Genomic DNA, 27,268 nt, shown 5'->3' with positions numbered 1-27,268 from the left:
GATTTCTGTTTGCATCTAATCAGCCAGAACCACGTCTTACAGCCATTCCTAAACCAACTGTGGTTTTGTTTTTTTTTTAATACGAAATTTATTGTCAAGTTGGTTTCCATACGACACGCCTAAACCAACTGTTAATGAAGAGAATTACATGGCCTTCGGACAAATCAGGATTTATGCCCGGGGCTCAGGAGGGAGCCTACCTTCCTTAGGATCTTAACAGGAAAAAATGGGGTGGGGGTAGGTGGGGTGGGTGTTACTAGAGAGAGGACATTGTCATGGGCTTTACAGAGAGCACTATGATTTCATCCTTGGGGTGGGCTTTCGCTGGCCCATTCCTCTCACCTCAGGGATTGGCTCAGGGATGGGCACTTGGTCTAAATAGGGTCCGAACATGCAGTGCATAATGGGGAGAAGAGAAGGCATCTCTTCCACTGTGAAGTGGGTACTCAAATGTGATGCCCAGCACTGCTGCAGCCCTTTTGCTGCCATGAGGGAAGCCAGACTAAGGATGAAGCTGAAAAACTCACAGAGGAGGGAATAGACATCCGAGGGGAACTCCCCAGAAATGGAGTCGAGCTCTTGATGTAACCACACCCGAGGCCCCCGTGACTTCTAGACTTCTCAGTCACAAAGGCTAACGTACCCTTTCGGTTGTATAGACTGGCTCAGGTGGGGTGTATGATGCAACAACAGAATGAATGGTAACTGATAGAGAGGCAAACAGGAACTTTGAAAAAAAGGGTATGCGGTCAAATAAGTTTGAAGAACCCGGTTAGACAGAGTTTGACAAACTTTTTGTTTCTTTTTGCCTGAGTTAGATTCTTTCGTGTGCTTACATGTAACGTGAAGCTTCCCGAGGGGGAAGACCTCACATAGAATTTCCAGAACATCTGTCCCCAGAATCCTTTTCGCAGTGGACGTAGGACATCACTGAGAAATGCTGCCAAGCCTGACCCCTACCTCGTAGACCTCGGCTTTTAACTTGCCATGAGACACAACAGTCAATGTAGACAGAGCGGGGAGGAGAGTCGAGAGAGGGTAAAAGTTTCAGTTCCCCAAATTTCTCCCCGAATGGTCTGCGAGTTTCATCCTGAGGGAGGGCCAGCGTTGACAAGGTTACACACAGATGTTAATTGGAATCGGGTACAAAGGACGCTCTGGGGGGCTCCGTGTGGCCTAGAGAGTCCCCCCGCTGGGCGGAGGAGGTCGAGGTGACCAGGCCTCTGTCCTGCGGATTCTGCTTGTCCTTCGGGGTAGCTTCAGGGGGACGCCTTCTCCCAGACCACAGTTGTCCCACCTGTGAAAGGGGACAGAGCCAGCGGTCAGTGTCGCTCTTTCCAGTCGCCTCCGGGCCGCAGGCAGGGCTGAGTGTAGGATGAGCCTCGGTGAACACTTCACACAGTGCCAGGCCTTCTGTGACATCCCGGAGAGACAGAGAAAGAAGTCGCTTAACTCTGCCTTCAGGGAAGCCATGCTCTATGGCTGTGCGTGTGTGTGCATGTGTGTGCACATGCGCGGTGCATCACGTTAACAGGCAACTGGAGATGGAAAGATAGGTGTTAACCTATCTGTTCGTCCCTTTCCGATTACCGTTGGTCCCAGGGTGCCGCGGTCCGAAGGCTGTATTTGGGCTCAGTGGGGAAGACCGCCCTGATGGCTCAGTGATGTCTCCCATGGACAGTGGGGAGGGCCACGTGTGCCCCTCTGGAGAGGAGGGCATTGAGACTGGACGTGACGGACCAGTGGGGGTTTGCGCGGTTCAGAAGGGTAGAAAGGGACTCCCCCCTGTTGACATATTTTTCAGAAAGGCCCCTGTGCTGCTGTGAGTGGGGTGGGTAGAAGGGGGGACGGAGGGGACGTCCCAGCAAAAAGCCCATGACAGCCAGCAGGTGGAGAGAGGGGGCCAGCCTGGGCAGTGCTGTGAGGGAGAGGGAGGGGTGGGGAACCGGGCGTCTTGGAGAGGTTGGTTCCTCTATGAGGGTTTCGGGGGAGAGGTGGGGCCACCTGCTATAGGGATCAGCTTCTCCTGACGAGTCTGCTGTTGACCCCTGCCGACTGTGAGCAAACCAAAGAGTCGGGCTGGAAACTTGGCAGCTGGGGCCGGAGGAGCTGCCCTGAGCCTGCCACCCATTCCGGGCTGCCTGGGCCCAGGAGCCTGCCCCGCCACGTCCCGAGATGGTCATTGGCGGCTGGCCACCCAGCGGGACCCGCTTCGCTTGTGCTTCTCTGGGCGGGGACTCCCTGACCAAGCTTTCGAGGTGCTGATTGGCCTTCACAGCGGCAACGATAACGACGATGATTCTCCCAACGTCAGCCGAGCCTTCAAAACGCACCCCGACTCTAAAACAGGCCAGGGCCTCCACTGCCATTACCTCCCACTCCGGGCGTCATAATTGCACCTGGGTGGTCACTGGGAGACTTCCCACTGGCCTCCTGCTTCACCTGGTTTCCGTCCCATCTGCTGTCCACACAACAGCCAGAGGGATCCCATTAAGACCGAAGTTTTGTGGTGTCACTCCTCTGGTTAAAATCCTCCAAAGGCTCCCGTTTCATTCACAGTTGAGGTCAAAGTCCTTACATAATCGGGCGCGGGGGTGGCTCAGTCGGTTGAGCATCCGACTTCCGTTCAGGTCATGATCTCACGGTTCGTGAGTCTGAGCCCCGCGTCGGGCTCTGCGCCGCCAGCTCAGGGCCTAGAGCCCGCTTGGGATTCCACGTCTCCCTCTGTCTCTGCCCCTCCCCCACTTGCATTCTGTCTCTCTCTCTGTCTTAAAAACAAATACACATTTCAAAAAAATCCTTACATAACCATCCCCTGGTGGCCCTCACCTCCCACTTACCTCTCTGACCTTATTTCCCATCATTCTTGATCACTCAGCTCTGACCACCCTGGCCTTCTAGATTTCCCACTAATGCTGTGAGCACCCATGCCCCAGGACCTTTGCACCGGCTGCTGTTCTGCCAGGAATGCTTTTCTAGATAATCACACAATTCCTTCCATTACCTCCTTCGGGTCTTCCCTCAAATGTCACCTTCTTATTGAGGCCTCCCTGAGCAGCCCTCTAAAACTGATCCCCACCTCTACTCCTGACCCCTCCTAAATTTTTTCTCCATAAGATAGAGCACCTCTATATACCCTATGTTTTACTTATTTATTAGTCTGACTCTCTCCTGAGGTGTGTGTTCCATGAGGGCAGGAACTTTCGTCCTCTTGCGGACTCTTGAGATACCAGTACCAAAAACACCGTCTGGTACGTCTTACCAGCGCAATACGTCTTTGTTAGGCGAGTGAAAGACGGATGTCATTGACCGTCCCATGTCTGGCCCTGGGCTTCAGCCATCTTAGCACGTCTAGGGAGCCCGCACTATGAATTCTGATGCTCGTTTTCACTTTATTCAGTTGCGAGAAGTTCTCGTGACCCATCACCAAGTTCACTTGCCTCTTTTCAGTTCCGTCTGCCGATAATCTCTTCGCAAGAATTCTTCCTGTCTTTTTAGCACTTTCTAGAACTCCCAGTCAGCTCTTTTGTTTTTCAGGGGTTCCTTCTCTCTTCCTAAACTCCTTGCCTGTTTGTGCATATTGTCCACCTTTTCTTTTTTTTTTAATTTTATTTTTTATTTCTTAAAATTTACATCCAAGTTAGCATCTAGTGCCACAATGATTTCAGGAGTCGATTCCCCGGTGACCCTTACCCATTTAACCCATCCCCCCTCCCACAACTCCTCCTGTAACCCTCAGTTTGTTCTCCAGATTTATGAGTCTCTTCTGTTTCGTCCCCCTCCCTGTTTTTATATTATTTTTGTTTCCCTTCCCTTATGTTCATCTGTTTTGTCTCTTAAAGTCCTCATGAGTGAAGTCACATGATTTTTGTCTTTCTCTGACTAATTTCACTTAGCATAATACCCTCCAGTTCCATCCACGTAGTTGCAAATGGCAAGATTTCACTCTTTTTGATGGCCAAGTAATACTCCATTGTATAGATATACCACATCCTCTTTATCCATTCATCCATCGATGGACATTTGGGCTCTTTCCATACTTTGGCTGTTGTTGATAGTGCTGCTATAAACATGGGGGTGCATGTGTCCCTTCGCAACAGCACAGCTGTATCCCTTGGATAAATGCCTAGTAGTGCAATTGCTGGGTCGTAGGGTAGTTCTATTTTGAGTTTTTTGAGGAACCTCCACATTGTTTTCCAGAGTGGCTGCACCAGCTTGCATTCCCACCACCCTTTCTTTTAATTGTTTTTTTTCTAATAGTTATTTTAAAGTCCTCATTTGCTAGTAGATGATCATTTATTGAGGACTGTGTGTCAGGCATCGGGCTAATGACTTTTATCTCTTCGACACGTTGATTCAGATGAGAAATTTGAGGTTTGACAGTAGGAGGTGATCTGCCCCAGATCCCCTGGCCAGGATGTTACGGGCACTGGGGTTCCAACCCCAAACTGGCTGTAGAATTTTTGTTTTATCCAACCCTGTTAGCCCGACTTCAGTCAGGAGCTCCCAGAGACCTGGACTCAGCTCACCAATTTATCCACAAAGAAGGATCCAGGTGGCCTGTCCCCATGGCACCTCGGTGTGGCCAGGTCTCTGAAGAGTGGAGCCGGCTCGGATTCCAGCCCCTCTGTTCGGCCTTGCAGACCCCCACCATCTGGCCCCATCCACCTTTCCCTCCCATCCCCAAGGCTTCCCAGCAGGGTGCCAAGCTGGTCCCCTCTTCCGCCAGGATCACCACCACCTTTTCTCAGCCTCCTCACCCCTCCCTAAACCGCCTTCTCTGTCTCTCTCATTCACTGATTCACTCGCTTAACATATATTTCACTCAGTGTAATTAACTCCGTAAAAGAGACAGGGTAGAGAATGGCAGCTTCTGGAGCCCGGCAAGCAGGTCTGAATTCTGGTCTTTTACTTACCTGCTGCGTGATTTAAACAAGCACTTCATCCCTCCTGTCTCGCTTCCCTCATCTGTAAAGTGGGAACGACGGGAGGACCTGTCCCCGAAAGCTGCCGTGAGGGTTCAGCCAGTCAGCCTAGGTATGAGTATAGACCAGGGCCAGGCACTCAGTTCAGTCAAAGATTGAACGCCGTGACACGGGGACTCAGAAGTGACTCAGACATGGCCCTACCCTCTGACGTCTCTCAATCCCGGGAGCGTCAGGCATGTAAACCCAAGCCTTGGGATCAGGGCTCGAGATGGTTCCAGCGCAAGCCCGTGGCAGCCCGGGGAGGGGCCCCTCCTTTGCCTGCCTTTCTGGCCGCCCGGCCACTCGGACGGACAGACCGAGTCACTGGGCTGTGAAAAGTCCAGCTGGCCAGGCCATGGAGGGAGCCCCCTCCTGCCAGGCCTTTCCCCGGCTGCCACCCCAGCCATCACATTTGCTGTCGGAGGCCAGAGAGGAGACTAAGCCCTGCAAACGCACGGCTGAGACCGAGGCTGTGCCCGCAGACAGACACACGGACGGGGAACACGTTCCGACCAACAGACGTCTGCAGACCCAACGTAATGACAGCTGACGCATTGCTCTTAGCGTGATCACGGGGGCAAGACGAGGCTTCCCACACGCACTCACCCCCCGATGTGGGGGGCTAAGCAACCCCCCACTTAACTCCAGACCCCCCCCAGGCTGCGTGACAGGCGCGCTCAGATGCACCCTCAGAGCACACACGTTGTGTGCACCTGTGCCCGGCTCCCCACCCCACCCCCGCCCCACCCCGTCGACACACGCAGGTGTGGAAACTTCACACGGGTTCTTGCAGAAACCAGCCTCACCTTCCGCCGACTCCGCACAGGCTCCTCCCCTCTTTCCTCTGGAACAACAGCCCCAGGAGGGTGGGCTACACCCGCATGGTGACCCAGGGTGCCGGGACTGACTCTCAACCCCTTCCACTTTCCTCCCCGGACTGTCAGGCCCTCTGTTGGTAAGAACCCCAACTTTACAGTCAAGCCCGGCATAGTACTTTCGGCTGCCCTCCTCCTTGTGAGGCAAGTGACTTCACTCGGCTGAGCCTCCCCTACCTAGAGCACGCCCCCAGCCACAGTGGCCTCCCTCACCGTCCCAGTGAGGGTCCTGGTGACCTCCCTACTTCATTTGCTACCCCTTCTCCCCATACCTCCCCTGCCCCGCCGGCCCCGCCCTGTCACTCTCTTACATTTATACGTAGCATTGGTCCCCCACGGACTAGTTCTATTTACCAGTTTATTGCTTGTCTCGCCCCCTAAAGTGTAAGCCCCATGAAGGCGGGATTGTTTCTTCACTCTGGTGTCTCTGAGCCCAGAACAGTGCCTGGCATGGAGAATGAGATTCACTCTCAAATAGGGATGGTGGTAGCCATACCCCCCCCCCCACTACAGGTGGTTGGCAGGGTAGGTGAGAGAATCACACGGGGATATTTACCACAACCTCGGACCTCTTTTCAAAAAAAAATCATACAGGTGGGAGCGCAGGGGTGGCTCAGTCGGTTGAGCGACCGACTTCGGCTCAGGTCACGATCTCGCGGTTGGTGAGTTCGAGCCCCGCGTCGGGCTCTGGGCTGACGGCTCGGAGCCTGGAGCCTGCTTCGGATTCTGTGTCTCCCTCTCTCTCTGCCCCTCCCCCACTCATGCGCTGTCTCTCTCCGTCTCAGAAATAAATAAACATTAAAAAAAATAAATAAATAAATCACACAGATGCCACAGGACGGACCCTGTTCTCCACTGGAAGTCTCAGACAGTACCTGGGGGTCCTGAGTAAACCACGAAAGATCCACGGCCCGCAGCCCCTTCCGCCTGCTCCCCTTGGCTCACCGTTGTACGCCTGGTGGGTATCCTTCCAGGCCTTTCCGGTATATTCACATCTGCACAGATATAACAAATACTGTACATCAGCGGGGTCCTCTTTCCTTCCTTCAAAAACGGTTTCTTGAGCACCTACTATGTACCAGGTATTGTTCGAGGGCATATAAAAGTGAGATTCTGCCTTCTGGAGTTGACATTCTAGTAAAGGAGACAGCAGGTAAGTGTACAGGATTGCTTCGGGTGGTGATAGATGTTACGAAGAGACACAAGTCCAGGTAAAGGGGGGAAGGAATGATGGGAGGGGGGGTTGGGGGCCATGAGTCCATGTGGTCGGGGAGCCTCGAGGAGCGGTCATCTGACCTGAGAGTTGGCAGACGAGGAGGAGGCAGCCCTGTGGAAATCGGGGGCAGAGCCTTCCCGGCAGAAGGGACGGTGGTGCCAAGGCCCTGAGGCTGCCATGAAATCAATGGGTTGGAAAAAGAGCAAGGTGGCCAATGGGGCTAGAGCGGATTGAGCGGGGGCGGGGGTTGTGGTCAGAGAGGTTGGGGTGCAGAGCCCAGGGGAGGGGGCGCCGTGGGGGCTGCAGTGAGCAGGAGGTGTGACGAGAGCTGCAGGAAGGCGCCGAGTAGAAGAAGAAAGGCTTGGGGTTTTCCTACGGGGATGTGCGTGCGTGCGAGCATGCGCGCGTGGGCTTTTGTTGGGATAAAATTAGCACGACGTGAAATTGGTCATCTTAACCATTTGCAAGCGTAAGGTCGGTGGCATTACGTATCAGTGTTGGGCCACCACCGCCGCCATCCGTTTCCGGAACTTTCCTCTTGAAAACCCAAAACTCGGTCCCCCGGAAACGCTAACGGCCCACTTCACCCGTCTCCCGGCCCCTGCCAGCCACCTTTCTGCTCCCCGTCTCTCTGGGTTGACTCCTCGGGGTGCCTCATGTAAGTGGAATCGTGCAGCGTTTGTCTTTTTGTGACTGACTCATTTCACGGAGCCTGACGTCCTCAAGCGCCCTCCATGCTGTGGCCTGTGTTGGAACGTCCTTCCTTTTAAAGGCTGAATAATACTCCTTTGGGCATGTACCCCACATTTTCTCTAGTCGTTCGTCCATCCGTGGGCACTCGGGGTGGCTTCTGCCTCCTGGCTGTTATGACTAACACTGCTGTGAACGTGGGGTGCAAATGCAAATGTCTGTTCGAGTCCCCGCTCTCGGTTCTTTGGGGTTTATCCCCAGACGTGGCATATTGTTGGATCCTCTCTAACCCCTGATTTCACTCACCTAGCATTCAACGAAGGGCATCCCGGGGCTTTGGGGGAAAGGGACCCCGGGGAAGGGCAGAGGCAGGGAGATCTGCAGGCTACTGTCCTCAGACCCACCTACAGTGGCACCGGAGGTCTACCTGTCCCCTTCACGATTCGGGGCACTTTGACTTTCATGCTTTCGCCTACCTCACCCCAGCCCCGGGAGTCAGGGGGACAAGGCTTCTGATCCTCTTTGAACGAATAAGGATGAGGTTCCGGGCAGGGGGGCGCTCCTCAGTCGGCTGCCTGAACCCCGGCCTGCCTTGGGAGGTGACTGCGATGTGGGGCTGGACCACGTCACTGCGTATCTCCCTCCGGTTCCCCACTCCTGCCAAGCAGGGCTGGGCAGCCGGACAGCTCACGGCCAGGGAGGTTCTGCTCATCTGTGCCAAGACACTGATGGGCCTAAAATCCAACCTGGGGCATCCCGCGGCCCGGAAGGCAACCGGAGGCAGCGTCCTAATTAACTGCCTGCCGCCTAGGAAATCCATTCTGTCACCCGAAGCTGAGGGGGCTCACCTCCGGGGACCACCGGCTGCCCCGCACCAAGGCTGGGGTGTCTCTGAACAGGTTTAGGAGCCCTGAAACCGTGCACCCCTCTTCTGTGCCTTCTGAGGCCCCGTGACACCAGTCCGAGGGCACACCCCCAGCCACAGGCCACCGTAAGACATCTGCTGAGGAAAATGAACGACTGAGGAAACCAGGATTCACCGAGTCCTGTACACATGCCCAACCCCGTCCTGATATCCCAGGGATGAGGGTATAGTCGGGCCACCAGCAGAAGCTCCAGGGCGGGGGCGGGGGTGGCGGGGGAAACCTGCCCCAAGGCACTCTGGGAGAAAGTGCTGAAGGCAGGCCCACCTGACTCTCAAGCTCTGTTTGCCTCTGTCCCGCCCACCTCCCCTTTGCACCCGAGGGCAGCAGGAGTTGTGACCGGAGCCACGGGAAGAAGTCCCTTCCAACCTAGCCCAGGGTCTGTCCTGCGTGAGGGCACAATTTCAGTGGCTTCCCTTCCAAGGGACAGTTTGTCCCTCCTCCCCTTTGTCTTTTTTTTTTTTTTTTTAACTCTTTGGCCGATGAAAGTTTAGGGGATAAAAGGAGGAAATTCTGCTTCCTTGGCCCAGGTCTCCCGGGGCCAATGGGGACAGGGACCAGGCCTGACCTGGAGCTCTTGCCCTCCCCCACTGCCTCCCCTCCCCCCTATAAACATCCATGTCCCTCCTCTCCCTCCCTCCTCTCCCTCTTCCCTTCCTTCCCTCTCTCCTTCCCTCTCCTCTTTTTGCCCTGTCTTACTTCACCACAGTCACCTAAACCTCCTCGCTCTCCTCCACACGGGGATCATCCCAGGTATGATCTTTGCCTCAGGGCCTTTGCACAGGCTGTTCCCTCTGCCTGGAGCTCTCTAACCCCTGATTTCACTCTGGCACCTCCTTAAGATCTTTACCCAAATGTCACCTTCCCAGTGAGGCCTTTCTGCCCCTCCCTGGCCTCCCCACCCCTCCCTTCCCTGCTTCGTTTTCCTCCACAGCACACAGAGCCATTCTTTACCTGTTGATCTTTCGGTTACAATACAATTCGTTTACTGGTTACCTTTGTCTGGATCGTAAACCCGGGAGGGGTGCGCTGTTGTGCCTCCAGTGCCTGTGATGGTGTGCTTGGCACGGTGTAGGAGCTCAACAAAAATGCTCCGAAGGCACAAGTTCACGGGCCATCTCTCTCCACCGCCATGGCCGGTATCCGATGACAGCCCACAGTCGTCTCTCCCCTGGATGCTGCCACCGCCGTCATTCTGGTCTTCCCATGTCCGGTGTTACCTACCCCATGCAGACACTTTCCTCCCAGCAGCCAAGGTGAACTTACTAAGATGTAATTCTGACCAGCTCGTCTCCTGATGGAAACCCTTGAATGGGTCCCGTCTCACGCGTCATGAAACCCACAGCCCATAACGTGGCCTGAGAGGGTCCTAGCTGATCTGGCCCCCAGTTGCCCTCAGACTCCTCGTTTGCCCCTCACCCTCCCCTGCAGTGTCCTACTTGGGGCTCCAGGAATGCCCTGCTCTGACCTCAAGACCTTTGCACCCACTGCTCCTGCTGACTGGAAGGTCCTTCTCTCCATCCTTCCACGTCCAGCCCCATCCCATCCAACTCAGGCGACTATTGCCTCCCCGGAGAAGCCTTCCCTGACCACCCTGATCTCTCTCTCTCGACCGAGTCACTCATTTTGTCTTATTGTCTCCTTGGCCGGGTCTCACCATTCAAAACTGCTTGGTTTGTGCCTTTGTTATCTCCCCAACTAGATCGCAAGCTCCTTGAGAGCAGACTCTTGTTAGCTTGCTTCTCAGAAGAGCTATCTGGCACATGGAAGGTGTCCGGCACATATTGGTAGAGTCGATGAAGGAAGGCCTCTAAGTTCGTGTAGGCATTTTTCTCATCACCCCTCCCCCGTCCTCATGAGCTGGGGATTATGAGGCCCATTTGACAGAAGACAAGACTGAGGCTCGGAGAGGTCAGGCAATGGACCTAGGTCACGCAGCTGGTGAGGGATGCATGTCTGTCTGTCCTTTTGTATGTTTATATGTGTCTCTGGGTGCTCAGGTGCCCTCTGTGTGCTTCTCTGGACACCCGAGCACCCCTCTGGATTTCTGCCTCTTTCCCAGGGGCTGCCGTGTGCGTCTCTCTCTTCGTGTGCGTGTGTGAGTGTCACGACTTTCAGAGTGGCTGTCCTTGTGTCTCTGTGTGTCCCTTAGCATGTGGGTCTACCCCCTCCAGCCCTGTTGGCTCTCCATGCCTCCGCTCAGTGGCCCGTCTCATTTCCCAGGCAACCCCAGTCCCCTCCAGGACTTCAGGGGCCCCACGATCTCCCAGCTGCAAGATTCCTGAGCTCTTCGGCACCCAGGAGCCGGAGCAGAGCAGAGGAACCGGCAGGCACCGTGCACCCCCGGGGCCCCATAGACCCCAACCTTTGGATCCCCACCACCCCCCAGGAGCAGCTCCCGACTTAAAATTGCCAATCCCAGATGGAGCTGCCTGGAGTCCGCACCAGGCTGGTTCCCATGGCAACGTGGAAGCCGCCAGGCCGTGCTCATAAAACAGGTCATAAAGCAGACAGATGGAGGAGAAGTGGGGGCTGCAGGGCTGAGAGATGGGCCCCTTCTTGCAGAAGCCTCCCCGTCCACGGGCCCAGAACTGTCTCTGCCCCCCACCTTGTGCCCCTGGGGAGAGCTCCCTTGTCTCCTGAGCCTCGGTTTTCTTCTCCATGAATGGGAGTGAATCTGTCCCATAGATCTGCCTCCGGGTACCATGTTGCCTGGGTTCAAGAAGGCTCTGGTGAGAGGCCCAGGAGGACGAGAGCCCAGGATTCAGCTCTCTGAGCCTCAGTTTCCCCATCAGTGTAACAGAGACCTGAGGGGACACACCATAGGGAGGGAAAGAAGCGGCTCTGATAGAGGACTGTGCCTGCACCCAGCTCTCCCTGTAAGCTGTGTGACCTTGGGCAAGTGGCATAAGTCTCTGAGCCAAACTTGTTCACCTCTCAAAGGGAGACCAGAAAGTCATAAGGTTTTTGCGAGAATTCAATCCAAGGTAGTAAGACATTTAGCACGGTGCTTGGTCCAAAGCCCGGCTGTGGCTATTAGTAGTAATAACAGCAAATAGTAAAACAGGGGTATTCTGTGCCAGGCGCTTGTCTAAATGCGTTGCACGTAACAATTGACTTCATCCTCCCAAGTTACAGTTATTCCCATTTTCCGGATGAGGGCACCAAGGCCCAAGAGGCTAAGCCACCTGCTGCAAGTGGGGCAGCCCCCGGAGGAGAAGCTCCAGTTTAGATCCGGACTTCAGGCACTCTGGGCCCCAACTTCGTACTGCCTCTCACCCCGGGGCTCCTCCCACCCCTCCCTGTGGCACCAGTGAAGAGGGAGGGAGGGCAGCGTGGGACTGCCCTGGTGTGAGCCACGCTGAGGGATCCGTGGGTGCGGGGCCTGGTCCTCCGGAAGGACCGGGGAGGCCAGCTGTAAGGATCATGGGGACTGTCTCCTTCCACACCCCGTACTCCCATTCCTCAGATGGAGAACTGGCGGCCCAGAAAGGGCTAGAGACTCGTGCGAAGTCACACAGCAAGGCAGCAGCTGCTAGGGCTCTAACTCAAGCCCTCTTTCCCTGAAGCCAAGTATTCTATCGACAAGTCCTCCTGCTGCCCAAATACCTTGGGCCACTGAGCCAAACTGAGGAGGGAACAAAACAATAGCAATAATTTTGCGCTAGTAATCCCCACGGGCTGTGTGCCTAGGAGATACCGGGAGCCGTGCTGTGCCCTTTACACGTAGAAGGTAAAGCCCCAGAAGGTAGAAGGTGCACATTATTCTCATCATTCCCATTAAAAATTTTTTTTTTCAACGTTTATTTATTTTTGGGACAGAGAGAGACAGAGCATGAACGGGGGAGGGCCAGAGAGAGAGGGAGACACAGAATCGGAAACAGGCTCCAGGCTCTGAGCCATCAGCCCAGAGCCCGACGCGGGGCTCGAACTCACGGACCGCGAGATCGTGACCTGGCTGAAGTCGGACGCTTAACCGACTGCGCCACCCAGGCGCCCCTCATCATTCCCATTTTAAAGATGAGAAGACTGAGGATCAGAGAGGTAGTGGGATTTGCCCCGGGGTCACAGGGCTGGACAGCTGGAGAGCAGAGATGGGGACTCCGACCTGCCGATCCCCGAGCCGTGCATCAGAGCCCAGATCCCCAGTCCTGGGAGCTTTCTGCCGTGTCACCCTTGGGGGTGCCCACGGAGGTGGCCTTGGACTGGCCGCAGCCAGGGCCCTGGGCGGACTCAATGCCAGCGGGAGCAGGATGGGCAACCGGCATTTCCCTATTAGGTTTTTTTTAAAAAAAACAATTCATTTATTTATTCAATCATCCACTCGACAAACATTTACCAAGAGCCTGTTCTGTGCAGGCAATATTACAGGCGTTGTAGACACAGCAGTGAACAAAACAGGCGGTCCTGGCCCCACGGACCTCGCGTCCGAGTGGGAAGAGGCAGACAATAAACAGAGAAACAATAAAGATGTGTGTCAGGTGGTGGTAAGTGCTATGGAGGAAAAAAAAAAAGGGGCGGGAGGAGGGGACAGCACACAATGGCGTCAGAGAGGCCTTCTCTCAGGTGGTGACATTTGAACAGGATCTAGAGGTGAGGGCACGAGAGCCGTGCGGGGACACCCAGAGAAGGGTGTATGGCCGAGGAAAGGGCTGGAGTCAAGGCCCCAGGGTGGGAGTGAGTCTGGCAGGTCGGAGGGGCTGCTGCAGAGCCGGGGAGGGGAGGGTGTTGGCGGGGGGGGGGGGGGGGGGGGGGGGCGGAGTGGGATGGGGGGGCCGGAGGGGGGTCGGGCCTGGCCGGCAGCAGAGTGAGATGGGAATCGTCGGAGGTTCTGAGCAGAGGAGTAGAATAATCTGATTTCATTTTTAAGAGGCTCCTCTGGCTGCAGGGGTGAGGAGGTGCTGCAGGGGCGAGGGTAGAGGTGGCTGGAAAGTTATTACAGCAAGTGCAGGACGGAGGAGGCTGGTGCCGCGGGAGTGGAGGAGGCGGTGAGCAAGGGCACCCTTAGACACGTGTTTTTTAATTGAAGTCTCGTCGACACACAATATTATGTGAGTTTCAGGTGTATGCGTCGTGATCCGACATTTATACACGTTACGAACCGCTCACCGTAAGACCACTTACCATCTGTCACCGCACGGCATTATGACACTATTATGGACTAGATTCCCTACGCTGCGCTTTACGTCCCCGTGATGTATTTATTTTATAACAAGAAGTTTTTAACCTCCTAATGAGAACCAAAGGTTCTGCCGCAGGCTTGGGTTTGGAGAACCCTGATCCGGGAGGACTCTGGGCCTTTTGTCTGCAGGAAGAATGCAGTTGCCAGTCACGGAGGCGGGGAAGGCTGCAAGCAACTGCGGGGTTGTGCTGGGGCTTTGCGCACCTCCATCGGTTTCAGCCTCTCTCTATCCCAGTGATCGTCACACTTGAGCAAGCATCGGTCACCTGGGAGACGTGTGAAAACCTAGAGTGCTGGGCCCCACGGCCAGGGGTGTCTGTTCAGCGGGTGCGGGGCAAGGCCCAAAACTTAGAAGTGCTCACCAGTTCCCCGTGGGTGCTGATGCCACTGATGCCAGGATTTCATCATGAGAACCACACGAGGGTTACAGCCAAGGAAACAGGCTCAGAGACCTGCCAAGTTCACATGGCTGGAAGGTGACCGGTCATCAAGCCCGCAATTGGGCCAAGACCTCTGGGATCCTTGGCTGGCTTCCGGTCCCTGATGGGGAGAGAAGGGAGCTCCTGGGAGTCTACCCCCAAGACCCTCTTCACGCCCTCCCCACCCCAAGACCTAGCCTCCCCCCACCCCACCCAAGACCTAGCTTCCCCCCCCCCACCCCCGACACACATTCAATGTTGCATCCTAAGGAAAGGACCCGGCGATCCTCTGGTCTCACGGTTGTCGATGTCACAGGTGCCATGACAACGCGGGGGAGCAAGGCTGGGGCGCCATGTCTGTCTTCTCCAGTTTCTCCACTCCCTGCGCTTGAACCCTCCTGGCTTAGCTGAGCCCTGCGCCCACGAGGAAGTCCAGCGAGGTTCGCTGCGAAACACGGCCTCCCCGGCCCTCCCCTTCCGTACCGTCTGCCACGTTCGCTGGCCACAGTCGTTAGGCGCGCGGCCCAGCGTCGGCGTCCGCCTCTCCTCGTGCAGGACACGCGGAGGGATCGCGCTTTCCTGCCCCCGGAGTTGGGCGTGGCTGTGGGGCTTGAATTAGCCAGACACCCGCGGCGCGTGGAAGGGAAGCGTGCGTCTTCCCAGTGGAAGCCTTGAGAGCGGTGACAACCTCTCATCCCCACCCCTGCCGGGGTGACTGGCCAGCTTGGGTGCCTGACCGAGGACAATACGGAGGAGAGGCGCTGCCAGCCAGAGATGGACGTGCCACAGGGTAAGAAACGAACCTTTGTGTTTTCCAGCCAGGCGTTGGCAACCCTCTCGGCCAGATAAGGAGCCGCGGACAACAACGGGGGCGCGAACGAGTGCTTGTCGCTCTGCTCTGTCGAAACCGTGTCTCCAAAATCAAGTGGCCGGCTGGCGGGCCCAAAGTTGTTCACCTCGTCAGAAGCCTTGGGAATTGGGGGTTGTGTCTTTTTGCATCATGACCTAGCCGGACCGCCTACTCCACGTTCACGAGTGACCTCGCGGGTCTAGGCAGCGGGACCGGCTCACGCCGAGTGTAGGGCAGTAAATAAGGATAACGCATCTGCCTTTGGCTGGAGAGCTTGTGGTTTTCCTCCTGGATCCCCTTCCCACCCTTCTCCCTGCTGTCTGTCCTGAGACGCTGGCCTTTCGGGAGCGTGCCGATAACCTTGCCTGTTCTCCAGCATCCAGTTGGATCTGGCCCATGGGGAGCCCTGGCAGGCTATGGGAGGAAGGAGGGTAAGGTTGGAGTATTTATTCCGCAGCTCCCCCCACCCCCTGCAGCGTCACCTCATATTGTCCAACTGAAGACCACAGCCACTGTCAGAGAAGGAAGGGAGGTTTCATAAACTCTGATGTCTGTACAATGCCATGCGGTATCATAATTAGTGTTAGGAAAGAAGGGAGGGAGGAGGAAGGAAGGAATCCTCACGACAGCTTAAGGAAGGCAGGGCCCTCAGCCTATTTGCCAGGGAGGGACTGAGGCTAAAGCTGGCTGGGGCTCTGATAGGGTCTGAGCCCTGAACAAACATCCAGGGCCCAGTGCAGACATCTCTGGTTCAGCCCCTTCCGGGGATACTGCTGGAAAAGGGTCCCTAAAAGCAAGATACAAGTCCTCAGCCAGGCCTAGTCTAAACAGTGGGCTTTGCTATGTGATCATGGGCAAGTGACACGATGTCTCTGTGCCTCATCTAAAAATGGGGATAAAAGGGGCGCCTGGGTGGCGCAGTCGGTTAAGCGTCCGACTTCAGCCAGGTCACGATCTCGCGGTCCGTGAGTTCGAGCCCCGCGTCGGGCTCTGGGCTGATGGCTCGGAGCCTGGAGCCTGTTTCCGATTCTGTGTCTCCCTCTCTCTCTGCCCCTCCCCTGTTCGTGCTCTGTCTCTCTCTGTCCCAAAAATAAATACAAGTTGAAAAAAAAAAATTTAAAAATGGGGATAAAAATACCTGTCTTGGGGCGCCTGGCTGGCTCAGTCGGTGGAGCGTCCGACTTCGGCTCAGGTCATGATCTCGCGGTCCGTGAGTTCGAGCCCCGCGTCGGGCTCTGTGCTGACAGCTCGGAGCCTGGAGCCTGCTTCGGATTCTGTGTCTCCCTCTGCCTCTGCTCACACTCTGTCTCTCTCCCAAAAATAAATAAAGATTAAAAAAAAATTGAAAAAAAAAAAAACTATCTCATGGGGGATTAGAATGTGATGTTTGTTTGTTTAGAGAACGCGAGCAGGGGAGGGGCAGAGAGAGAGAGAGAGAGGGAGAGAGAGAATGAATCCCAAGCAGGCTCCACGCTGTCAGCACGCAGCCTGATTCGGGGCTCCAACTCATGAACCGTGAGCTCGAGGCCCGAGCCAAAATCCGGAGTTGGACACCGAACCAGCCGAGCCACCCGTGTGCCCCCTATGGATGCGTTTTCACAGAGCGCTTAACACAGCACCTGCCGTCATGAGTGTCAAAGAATGGCAGCTTCCAATCAACAACCCTTGTCATTACCCGAGTCTTGTCTGTGCCCGCCTAACAAGGGCCAGGCTGCCCAGTAGTTAACTGCCTGGGCCCTGGAGACTGCCTGCCTGGGTTCAGGTCCTGGTTCTACCAGTTCCCAGCTCTGTGGCCCTTGGTACCGCGTTTAAACCTCCTCATGTAGATGAGACCCCAAGTCGTGCCTGCCTCACGGCACCGCTAAGGATCTCATGAACCTTCATGCCAGCCTTGCCCAGAGTCAGCACTAGCCAATGACAGTTATCACTCTCTGCCCTTTGGCTGGGCCGGGCTCTTCAAGGCACCAGTGGGCTTGCTGGAATTACCCCTTGCCTGGGGACAGGAGCCCCGAGCACCCTGCTGTGTGACTTTGGACTGTCACTGCTCTCCAAGTGCCTCAGCTCTCCCATCTGGGAAGTGGAGAAAGGTGCGGGTGGAGGGGGGGTGGGGCGGGTACCTCTGAGGTCCCTTGCCGCTTGTAACTAGTTGCACACCGGCCACTCTTCTGACCAGGCCCATGCTCCCCCTGCCCTCTGCATGGCCCAGAAGGTGGGGCATCCGGATGTGAGCAGAGTGGGGACCAGAGCCTTCGTCACCTACCCACCTACCGGGGCTGGTGCAAGAGTCACGATTTCACAAACAATACTCTTAATGGCAAGCATCCTTGTACTATTGTTATCATTTAAGTGCTTCCAGGGGGGAGGAAGGCATCGTCTTGCGGGAGTGAGGTTTTCTGCCCTTTCTGGGCCCCCTCCTGTGCACCTTCCCCCCTCCCCCCATCCCCCACCCCCTGTGGTAGAGCCCAGCCACTGGGAGCTCCGGCTCCCAAAGCTGGGAGATGCATTCTTCACGGGTGCTACTGAGGCTTTTTTTTTTTTAACCACCGCGAGCTGACTAGTGCCCGAGATGGTCGGTCCCTCCTGCTCCGGTGGCAGCACAAGTGGCCAGGAGTATAGGGGTGTGAGGTGGGGAACCACCGGTATGGAGAGGAACCTGCCGCCTCCAGGAGCTGCTGGCATGTCTGAGGCCGCTGTGAGTCCCCGGAGCCTGGACCCAGCCATTGGGTCCACGTCCCGGCCCGGTCCCTCTCTCAGGGCTCCTGCCTTCTGAGCCGCAACCCCCTCTGACTGTCCACCCCCTTCTTACGCTCTCATACCTCTCTCTGAACCTCAACCTCCTTGCCGAGTCTCCACATCCTTTTCCAGATGTCATCTTGTCCCCTCTCCGAGGCCTTCTGTCTCCCACTCTGGGCGTCTGCTCTGCCCCCTCTGCCTCCCTCCCTCTTCCCATAGCAGACCCTTGGTCCGTGCTGGCCCGGCTGGCTGTGGGGGACTCAGCCCTGCTCTGGGAGTCAGGAATCTTGGCTCGAGACTCAGCTCAGCAGCTTGTAACTCGTAGGGGACTTTGTCCAGCTCTGGCCCCCATTTGGTTCTCAGTTTCTCTATCTTTACAATAAGAGGGTCGGACCAGATGAGTGAAAGGTCCCTTCCCAACTGGGCAGGGAGGTTTCCATAGAAACCCCAGACCCTGCCAACTGGGTGGGACCCAGGCACTCCAGCAACCTCTCTTCCACAGAGATGGACCCCCTCACCGGAGTTCACTTCCCCTAAACAGCAAGGGCGCACAGCAGCTGTCTCTTCGGTGTATTTTTGGATTTGCCTTGCTGTTGCAAGAGTGGTCCCAACTTCCCCTTCCTAAAGGCAGCAGTGTCTGGTCCCAATGGGCCCTCCTTTGGTCTGGTTCCCACGATTTTTTCCATCTTGCACAATTCAAAACTTCTCCAGAGTGTGTGTGTCTTCTGACATTGGCCAAGTCCCCTCCCCATAGTTCCCCTAGTCGGTGAACTTGTCTCACTGAGGGCACACAAGGCTGCTGCGCGAACTCGCTGGGGTAGGTTTTGGGGACTCTCTGGGTCCAGGGCGGAGCGTGGTTTCTGCGGCAGCCGGGGAAATGTGCCACTCAGCTCTCGTGCTCCAGGGAGCACGTTTGACCGACAGCCCCAGCCATCTTGCCCCAGCTGAGCCCCCGCTTCCCGTGGGCTACTCTCAGCCCCTGACTGTGCGTGATGGGGGGGGGGGGGGTTCCAAGACAAGGCCATCCTGGAGAGACGCAGCATTCCCCCAACGCCGACTTTGGCTCAAGGACTCCCCATCAGCACGGTCGAGCCTTTCTTGGAACGGGGCTATGGTCTGGGACTCTCCGTATCCGATCGACCTTCTCCCCCACTTGCCACCCCCAACTGCCAGACTTGCATCATTACGGCAGAAGCCTCTCCCTGTTTTCTCCTGTTCTCGCTCTCTCTCAGAATCTCTTGCCTGTCGAATCCAATCTTGACCCCTGCTTCTTGGGGGACCACGCTAACACAGCTATCAACTGGTTGGCCGTTGAAGTTATGTTGCTCCCAGCAAATGGTCACAGCCACAGCTAGTGTTTAATGAGCACATATCATGCATGGGCCAGGCTGTGTCTCCACCAACCCCTTTTGCAACCATCCTGTTTTACCACGAGGAAACCGAAGCTCAGAGAAGGAAGTAACTTACTCAAAGCCACGATTGCAACATGAACGTAGTCTCCAGCAACGTTTTTTTGTTCATATCTGTCTCACCCTCTCTACCATAAGCTGGTGGGCACGGGCACCAAATCACTCTTCGTTAATCATTGCACGCCCCTCCTCAGAGCCCCACGTAGTCCCCGGCATGTAGAATGCTCTCGATAAATATTTGCCTAACGTACAGATGAATAAATGAGCAGCCAAAGAGCTGTGAACAATGGCCAAGTGGCTTATCCACATTGCAAAAAGGTTGTACTTAGACTGTAAAAAGAGGCTTTTGTTTGAAAGTCCTCAGCCCTGGGTAAGCGTGAAAGTGCGTATTTGAGTGTCTATACGTATTAAAAGATATTTAGCTTCTCTTTTTCTTCTCTGTCACCCCTGTTCTCTCCAGACTTAGGAGGCAGAGTAGAGCGAGCATGGAATTAGTCAAATGTACATGTGACTCTTGGCTTGGCCATCCACGACTTTCTGGGTTTCAGTTTGATCCATAAAATGGGGGTAGTAACATCTACTTCCTCCAGTGCCTGGCAGAGAGGGGATTGAGTGGGCACCCAGTGGGTCCTGTTCTCCCACCACCAGCTCCCGTTCACCCACAGAGGTGGGGCAGAGTCAAGCTTGGGCTGAGGGGGAACGCTTGGTGGCTCCAGTGGCTGCGACATCAGTCCCCAGAGGGGATCAGGAAGCCCAGTGCTGGCAGCCTGGCTCCCTCCCCCCAAGCTGAGTGGTGGCATCCTGCCAGGCTTTTCCAAGCCTGCGGGCAAGTCTCTGGCCCCCGGCTGTCCCAGTTTCTGCCCACAGCCAGAAGGACCAAGAGTGAATCACTACATCAACACCAGGTTTCTGCAGCTGCCCTCGGGCCAGCCAGGCCTGACTGGATTAGTAACTGGATCACAGTCCCCGCCCCTGAGAGTGTCAGGGGCTCGGGAACTCAAAGCTGCCTGTCCCTCACTTTGTAAATGGGGAAACTAGGGCCCCAAGAGCGGTGGGGGCTTCCCTAGGGACACACTGGTTCTCAGTGACAGAATAGGAATCAGAATCTACATTTGCTAGCTCCCACCTCAAGGGTTCATTCATTCATTCATTCATTGTCTGTGTCCTAGCTCTAAAAAATATATTTCACTTCTGTTCACTCCCCCCCCCCCGCCCGCCCCATCCCACAGGCCCAGCCCCTGGGAGCTCTCACCTGAATGGCTGCAGGAGACTCTATCATTTTTCACACAGCACCCAGAGGAGCGTTTTAGAAAATAAAAATTAGATCATGTTACCCACGTGCACACTCTTCCAGTTTCCTATCTCACTCAAAATAAAAGTCCAAGGCATCACTGAGGGAGGATCCACGAGCCCTATGGATCTATACTCCTTGCCAATCTCCCACTCACATGCTTGGTTCTAATCATGTTGGCCTCCTCAGTGTATCTGGAAGATTCCAAGTTGGTCCCACCTCAGAGCCTTCCTGTATGCCGTTCCCTCTGACTTGCACACTTGTCCCCTAGGGTCCCCATGGCTGGTTCCTTCCTTCTTCCCCATCTCAGGGCAAACATCCCCCCTCAGACAGCCCACCACCCCCCAGCCAACCTCTGCTCTGCCACCCTGCCTTATTTCCTCATAGCACACGGCTTTACCCAGTTACCCTGTTAGCTCATCTGCTTATTTGTTGATCAGTGGGAGCCCCCACAACAGTGGATGCTTCCTGAAGGCAGGGGTCTTGTTCTCCACTGTGGCCCCAGTGCCTAAAAGAATCTCTGGCATACAGTAGATGCTTAACAGATGTTTCTTGGATGGATGCATGCATGCATGCATGGATGAATAGATGGATGCATGGATGAATGGATGGATGCATGGATGGATGGATGGATGGATGGATGGGTGCATGAATGGATGGATGGATGAATGGACAGATGGATGGACGGCTGGATGGATGGATGAATGGATGGATGCATGGATGGATGGATGGGTGCATGAATGGATGGATGGATGGATGGATGGATGGACAGATGGATGGACGGCTGGATGGATGGATGGATGCATGCATGCATGGATGAATGGATGGATGCATGGATGGATGGATGGGTGCATGAATGGATGGATGGATGAATGGACAGATGGATGGACGGCTGGATGCATGGATGAATGGATGGATGCATGGATGGATGGATGGATGCATGGATGGATGGATGGGTGCATGAATGGATGGATGGATGGATGGATGGATGGATAGATGGATGGACGGCTGGATGGATGGATGGATGCATGCATGCATGGATGAATGGATGGATGCATGGATGGATGGATGGGTGCATGAATGGATGGATGGATGAATGGACAAATGGATGGACGGCTGGATGCATGGATGAATGGATGGATGCATGGATGGATGGATGGATGCATGGACAGATGCATGGATGAATGCATGCATGCATGCCTGGGTGCATGCATAGATGGATGGATGGGTGCATGGGTGGATGGATGGATGGATGGACAGATGGATGGATGGCTGGATGGATGAACGGATGGATGAATGGATGGATGAATGGATGGACAGATGGACTGACGGATGGATGGATGGATGGATGGATGGACAGATGGATGGATGGATGGATGCATGGACGGATGGATGCATGGATGCATGGATGCATGGGTGGATGCATGGGTGGATGCATGGGTGGGTGCATGGGTGCATGGGTGCATGGATGGAAAGACAGATGGATAGGACAGATGGATGGAAGGACGGATGGATGGATGCATGCATGCATGGATGCATGGATGGACAGAGGGATGGATGGATGGATGGATGGATGAAAACTCCAAGCAATAGGGCTTGGTGGATGTGGATAGAGAAGGACTAATCTTGGGGGAAACTTACAAAAGAAAAAAAGTCTACGTATATTTCCTCACTTAATCCCACATCATCTGTGAGTAGTACCTTCCTCCATTCTCCTAGGCCTCCTCCTCAGCTCCTCGTGACCCCTCTCTAATGTTTGCTCTCTCTTGCTACTGACTCACCCCTGTTTTCAGGAAAACTAATTCATGCTCAGGTGCAATTAGCAGAGCACTCACATTCAAAGGAAGTTTTCATTTTTAGCTGCCTTCAAAGGTTGAAGTCAAATAAATGAATAGCAAATGGTGGAATTTTTGCAACCAGTGAGGTTGCGGGACTGTCCTGACTCCCTGAGATCAGATTCAGTATGCAACTATGCCTCTGTCTCAGGTAAACGTTGGCTGCCTACCCCCAAGTCAGGCTCGACTGCATGGCCTTCTGGATTTTGCTGGTCTCTGTCACCTCACTCCCCTCCCTCGCCCACCACTTTCCCAAGATAAATCAACCAGGTCAGTCAACACGTTTCGATGAAAAAGAAACAAGTTAGTCTTTTGATTCGACAAAGTGGGCCTTTCTTGAGGCAGAGGGGCTGGGGCGGTCGGGAGCATGTGGAATAAGCGTTGCCGGGCCAAGACAAGGCCCCTTTTGTGTCCAGGGACAAAGATAGAGTGTCCCAGCAAGATGGGGCCAGGGCCTTTCCAACACCAGCTCCGGCAGCCGGGATTGGCTGGCCATCAGACAAGTCCACCCCGTGACTGGGCAGCCCAGGCTCCTAGCCACCAGCCACCCCCCACCCCTCCCTTTGGCAAACAATTGGGTGGGAGTGAAATAAATTATGAAGCCGGACCGTCTGCTCTGTCATGGCCACCTGGTACTCATGGAATTGGGAATTCTCATATCCTACAGACCTGGTACTCGAGGGATCAGTGGCCCTGGAGCTTCCACAACCTTTGGACATGAGCAGACTTCTTGGGTTTGGCTCCAGCTCGGGTGACCTTGGACAATTCACCCCACCTCTCTGTTCCCCCTCTGCAAAATGGCACAAGAGTAATTCACCCTCCAGCTATTGTGTAGATTCAATGTGATGGCATCTCTAAAGAATAAGGCACATGCCTGGCACAGAGAGGGCCCTCAGTCATTACGATGCACAGTATTTCAGTTTATATATCACTTTACATCCATGACCTCGTTCTATGCACAGAATGCCACCCCCCAACCCTCTCTAAGGAGGCAGGATAGCCATTCCTATTGGCTGAAGAAGAGAGGGAGGCTTGAAGGAAATTTGAAGAATCTGAACCCCTGGGGAGTTGAGGTATTCTGAGAGGAGACCAGCAATGTTATGAGTGGCCCCGGCTGACAGCTCGAGAGATGGTAACAGAATCGCCAAGAGACAAATATCGCGAGAGCCAGAGACTAATGCTAGGTCACACCTCCGGGTCTTTGCACGTGCTGTGTCTCTATAGGAAATGCCATGTCCTTTTTGAGGGGAAGGGGGACAGATTAATGGTGCCCTGCCTTTAAGACTCCACTTAGCCTAGGGAAGCAGGAAATTCACTCTTCATTTCATACTGTTTCAAATGTATGCTGTGTGGAAAAATTTTTTAACGGAAACATCCGTTGAATGTGTTCATTCAACAGATACTTACTGAGCACCTACTACTCATCAGACATGATGGGGTTGCTGTTTAAGACAACTTGGTCAGAGAGAGCTACTGGGGAGGTGACACTAGAGCGGGAGAGACCCAAAAAACAGCGAGGGAATGAATCATGGGAAGCCTGAGGGAAGGGAGTGGCCAAGGTAAGACTCTAGCTGGACTGATGAATCCTTGGCCAAGAAAAAGTCCTAAAGCTATTGCTCTTACTGATGGGTAAGCTCCAGTAGCCTGATTCCCCAGGCCTGACAGAGTGAATGCTGTTTTGAGGTCCTGACTCTCTTCCTCTTCCTGGCTGTGGTTTCTTGGCAGATTCTCTTACCCCTGGCCCTAGTAACCCTAGTAGAAGGTGGTAAGAATAGCCTGATCCAAATATTGGGATTGTCCTCATCTGTCCCAGTGTGCTCACAATGGGATCAAAACCAACTCTTCTTCCTTTCCCCTCACCCCCCCAGCCCAGCCCAGCCCACAGAAGCATGGGGCCTAGGGGTGGAAGGGTAGGGAGAGATAGCCACCGGAGGCCAAGGAGCCCCACCCCATGTCTCAAGAAGTATCCTCCATGAGGCTCGAAAGCTGAGTCCATCTGACCTGGGTCTTGGGGGCCCCCAGAGCAGGGGAGTGCCCTGGCCTTTGTAGATCAGAGACAGGCTGGGCACGGCCGGATGTGGGGGGCCGCGAGCACTGATCGGCATGCCTGGGGCTCTTGTCACCTTATCCAGTGGAATTCAGAGGCTTAGAATCTCAGAGTCCTCGGTATTAGAGTAATAACTTAGAAAGTTATTCTAAAACGTTGCATTAGAATTGTGTTCAAATAATATAGAAATGTCATACCGTTTTAGCAGCTTAGATTAGAATGTTGTGTTACAATGTCTTATAATATTGTATCAGGACGTTATGTAATGTTATGTGTTAGAGTACTGTGTTGCTTTGGAGCATTGATTAGAATGTGGGTTAGAACTGTCCTAAAATGTTGAATTAGAATATTAAGCTGTGTCAGAATGTTATAGTTGAGGGTTCTGTTATAAGACTATATTAGAGTGTTACAATAAAATATTGTGTCGCAATGTTTCGTTAGCATGTTTTCTTAGGATGGCACGTTGAATCTTAAAATCCAAAGCCAGCTCGTGGAATTGTTGGGTGCTTGGATGGGGGGCAGAGTGATCCCTAGCCTGGGAATCTCAGGAGGCTGGATTAGGGCTCAGCTGCAACCTGACCCTTTCCCTGATTCTTTCTCTCTTAGGGCCTCAGTTTCCCCATTGTTAAGACAATGGCTGTTGAACAGTGTGTTCTCTAGAGCCTCCCTCACATTGAATGTTTATGGGGCTCTGAGTGTTGGAATCTTACCCTTTCCCTCCTCCCGGGCAGGAAGTGAGAATTCTGGTTAACAATGAGCTTGATCTTATCTGGAATAAATGACTTTCTGGGAGTAAACAGCTTCCTCACTGACAGGAAAAGTAAGAGAATCAAGTGACCAGGGTGAGAGAAACTCCCAGCAGCCAGAACGAAGGGCCTCCTGCCAACTGCTCACTGTCTTCCTGAAGGCACAGGCGTCCCATCCCTCCCCAATCCAAGGATGAAGCAGGGTCCCTGTCCCCCCCGCCTGAAACACTCCCCACTCCCCCCACCCCCAGCCCTCTCCAGACCCCACCACTGACCACAGTCCTGGGTTCCCCACCACTGACTGAAGGGAGGAACTGCTGAGTTCTGAGCCATCCCTCCCCCACCAGGCTTTGGCCAGACCTGCCTCATCTCACAGCTCTGCCCCTTCCCCCTGTGGGTCAGGCCCCTTTAGAAGTAGGCCTTAGACAAGTGATCTGAGCAAAAATATCCTGGCCTCCTCAACCCCAACCTTCACTGCTCCTTACTCCTGAGAAGAGAAATCACAAGATATCAGGGTGACCTGGGAAAATCCACATGCTCACGCAGACTCTGTTCCATACATTTCCAGGGTTTTCACACACCCTGTGACCCATGATCTAAGGCACTGAAGGGGTTAAGCACATGTCCCACAGATCAGCTACTAGCTGCGAGTACTCTTGTACTAGAAGCTCCTTCCTCCTCTGAACGAACGTGTGTCCTCCCCTGCGAAGTGGGAGTGAGGGCTTGGAGTTTGTTGGGCCTGTTGGGCATGAACTTGAGATCACATCTGCAAAGCGTTGAGCTCAGTATCTATCAATGCACAAGTGTGCTGAGTTTGTTGAGATCTGGCCACACCCCACACCCTGGCCCTTGCCTCCAGTCTGGAGTCTGGGCCCCCACCTCTCCATATGCTCCAGTTTGGAGAATAACATCCATACCCATGGTCATGCTGAGATGAAAGAGGGGATCCATAGGATAAAGGGAGCCAGGGACCCTTGTGCCTAGAAGGCTTCTTCCCTAGGAAGTGAGCCTGATGGTTTTTGCTGAAACAAGTCTCTTGATACCTACAAGGCCCCCACCTTGGGGGTCATCTGAGAAAGCAGACCCGGCCTTGACACCTGGCGTCAAAAGGCTGGGCAAGGTTCTAGCCCCACATTCATTGGCTCACCTCTTCCTATCACATGGCTTTGTTTATCTAATCTGTAAAGCGAGGCTTAAAAAGGCACTTCTTTCTTGGGCCATCCTGGGGGTCAAATAAGGTGATATAACTCTTACATCTAGAAAAGACCATCAGTGGCCTTGTGTGCTGTGGGGATGGAGAGTACAGAATGTCTTGCAGAAACAGAGAAGAAAGGGAAGGGTGAAAGGAAAAGTGGGGAGGGAATGGAGAATTTAGAGAACTGGCCATGTTATGGGCAGTTCCTGGGGCAGTTCCTGGGGCAGTCCACTGGGCAACTTACAGAAAGAGCCTGTGTGAGCAGTCAGCAGACTTGAGTCTGAATACCAGGTCTGCCATTAGGTCACTGTATGACCTTCAGCTGGCCCCCTGCCCTCTCTGGGCTTCAATGTCTTCATAGATACCATAAACCAGTCAGACTGGTTGAACTCCAATGGATTTCTTGCTGTGTGGCCACAAGTCCTTGGCTTCTGGCTTGGCTGGGGAGATTCTAAACACTTTCCTTTTCACCTTCACGATTGGCCATAAGCGGGGGTGGGGCGGGGGAAGAATCTTAGACTCCTGAGGTGGGGGTGGGAAGAAGCAACTGGGAGAGCTGAGGACAGCCAGTGGCCAACACCCCTGCCTGAGGGTTGGTAACAATTCCTAGATCCAAAGCAGAACTTGGTCTGCTTTGCTGCTGATCACATGCAGGGAGCAGTGAGAATGGAAAGCAGTGCCTGGCACTGGAGTAAAGCAGTGAGAAACCCAGATCCAGTTCTTGCTTGCATGGAACTAACATTCAGGGCGCGTAACAGGCAATGCATTAGAGCCCTGCTGTTTGCTACATATACGTTTATTATTGTTATAGTCTCTTGTCGAGTCAACACTTTTATCGATATATAATGTCCTTCTTTGTCTCTTATAACAGCATTTGGCCTAATGTCTAT

At 54.3% G+C, this 27,268-nt stretch overlaps 1 long non-coding RNA gene across 1 annotated transcript; it reads right to left on the bottom strand.

Annotated features, from left to right (window-relative positions):
- Positions 1-12,951: 12,951 nt before the first annotated feature.
- On the bottom strand, positions 12,952-14,380 carry LOC124504087 (uncharacterized). The gene is made up of 2 exons (XR_006960299.1): positions 14,216-14,380; positions 12,952-14,119 (listed from the first exon to the last, which is right to left on the bottom strand). It is a non-coding gene; the product is annotated as an uncharacterized LOC124504087 (long non-coding RNA).
- Between the last annotated feature and the right edge of the window lie 12,888 nt (positions 14,381-27,268).

Source organism: Lynx rufus, unplaced genomic scaffold (assembly GCF_022079265.1).
Source record: "Lynx rufus isolate CCGP_SWC_20201006 ecotype Redwood Valley unplaced genomic scaffold, mLynRuf1.p SCAF_8, whole genome shotgun sequence".
Classification (NCBI taxonomy): Eukaryota; Metazoa; Chordata; class Mammalia; order Carnivora; family Felidae; genus Lynx; species Lynx rufus.
The sequence above is the reverse complement of the archived record's forward strand: the minus strand, read 5'-3'. Positions and strand labels throughout refer to the sequence as shown.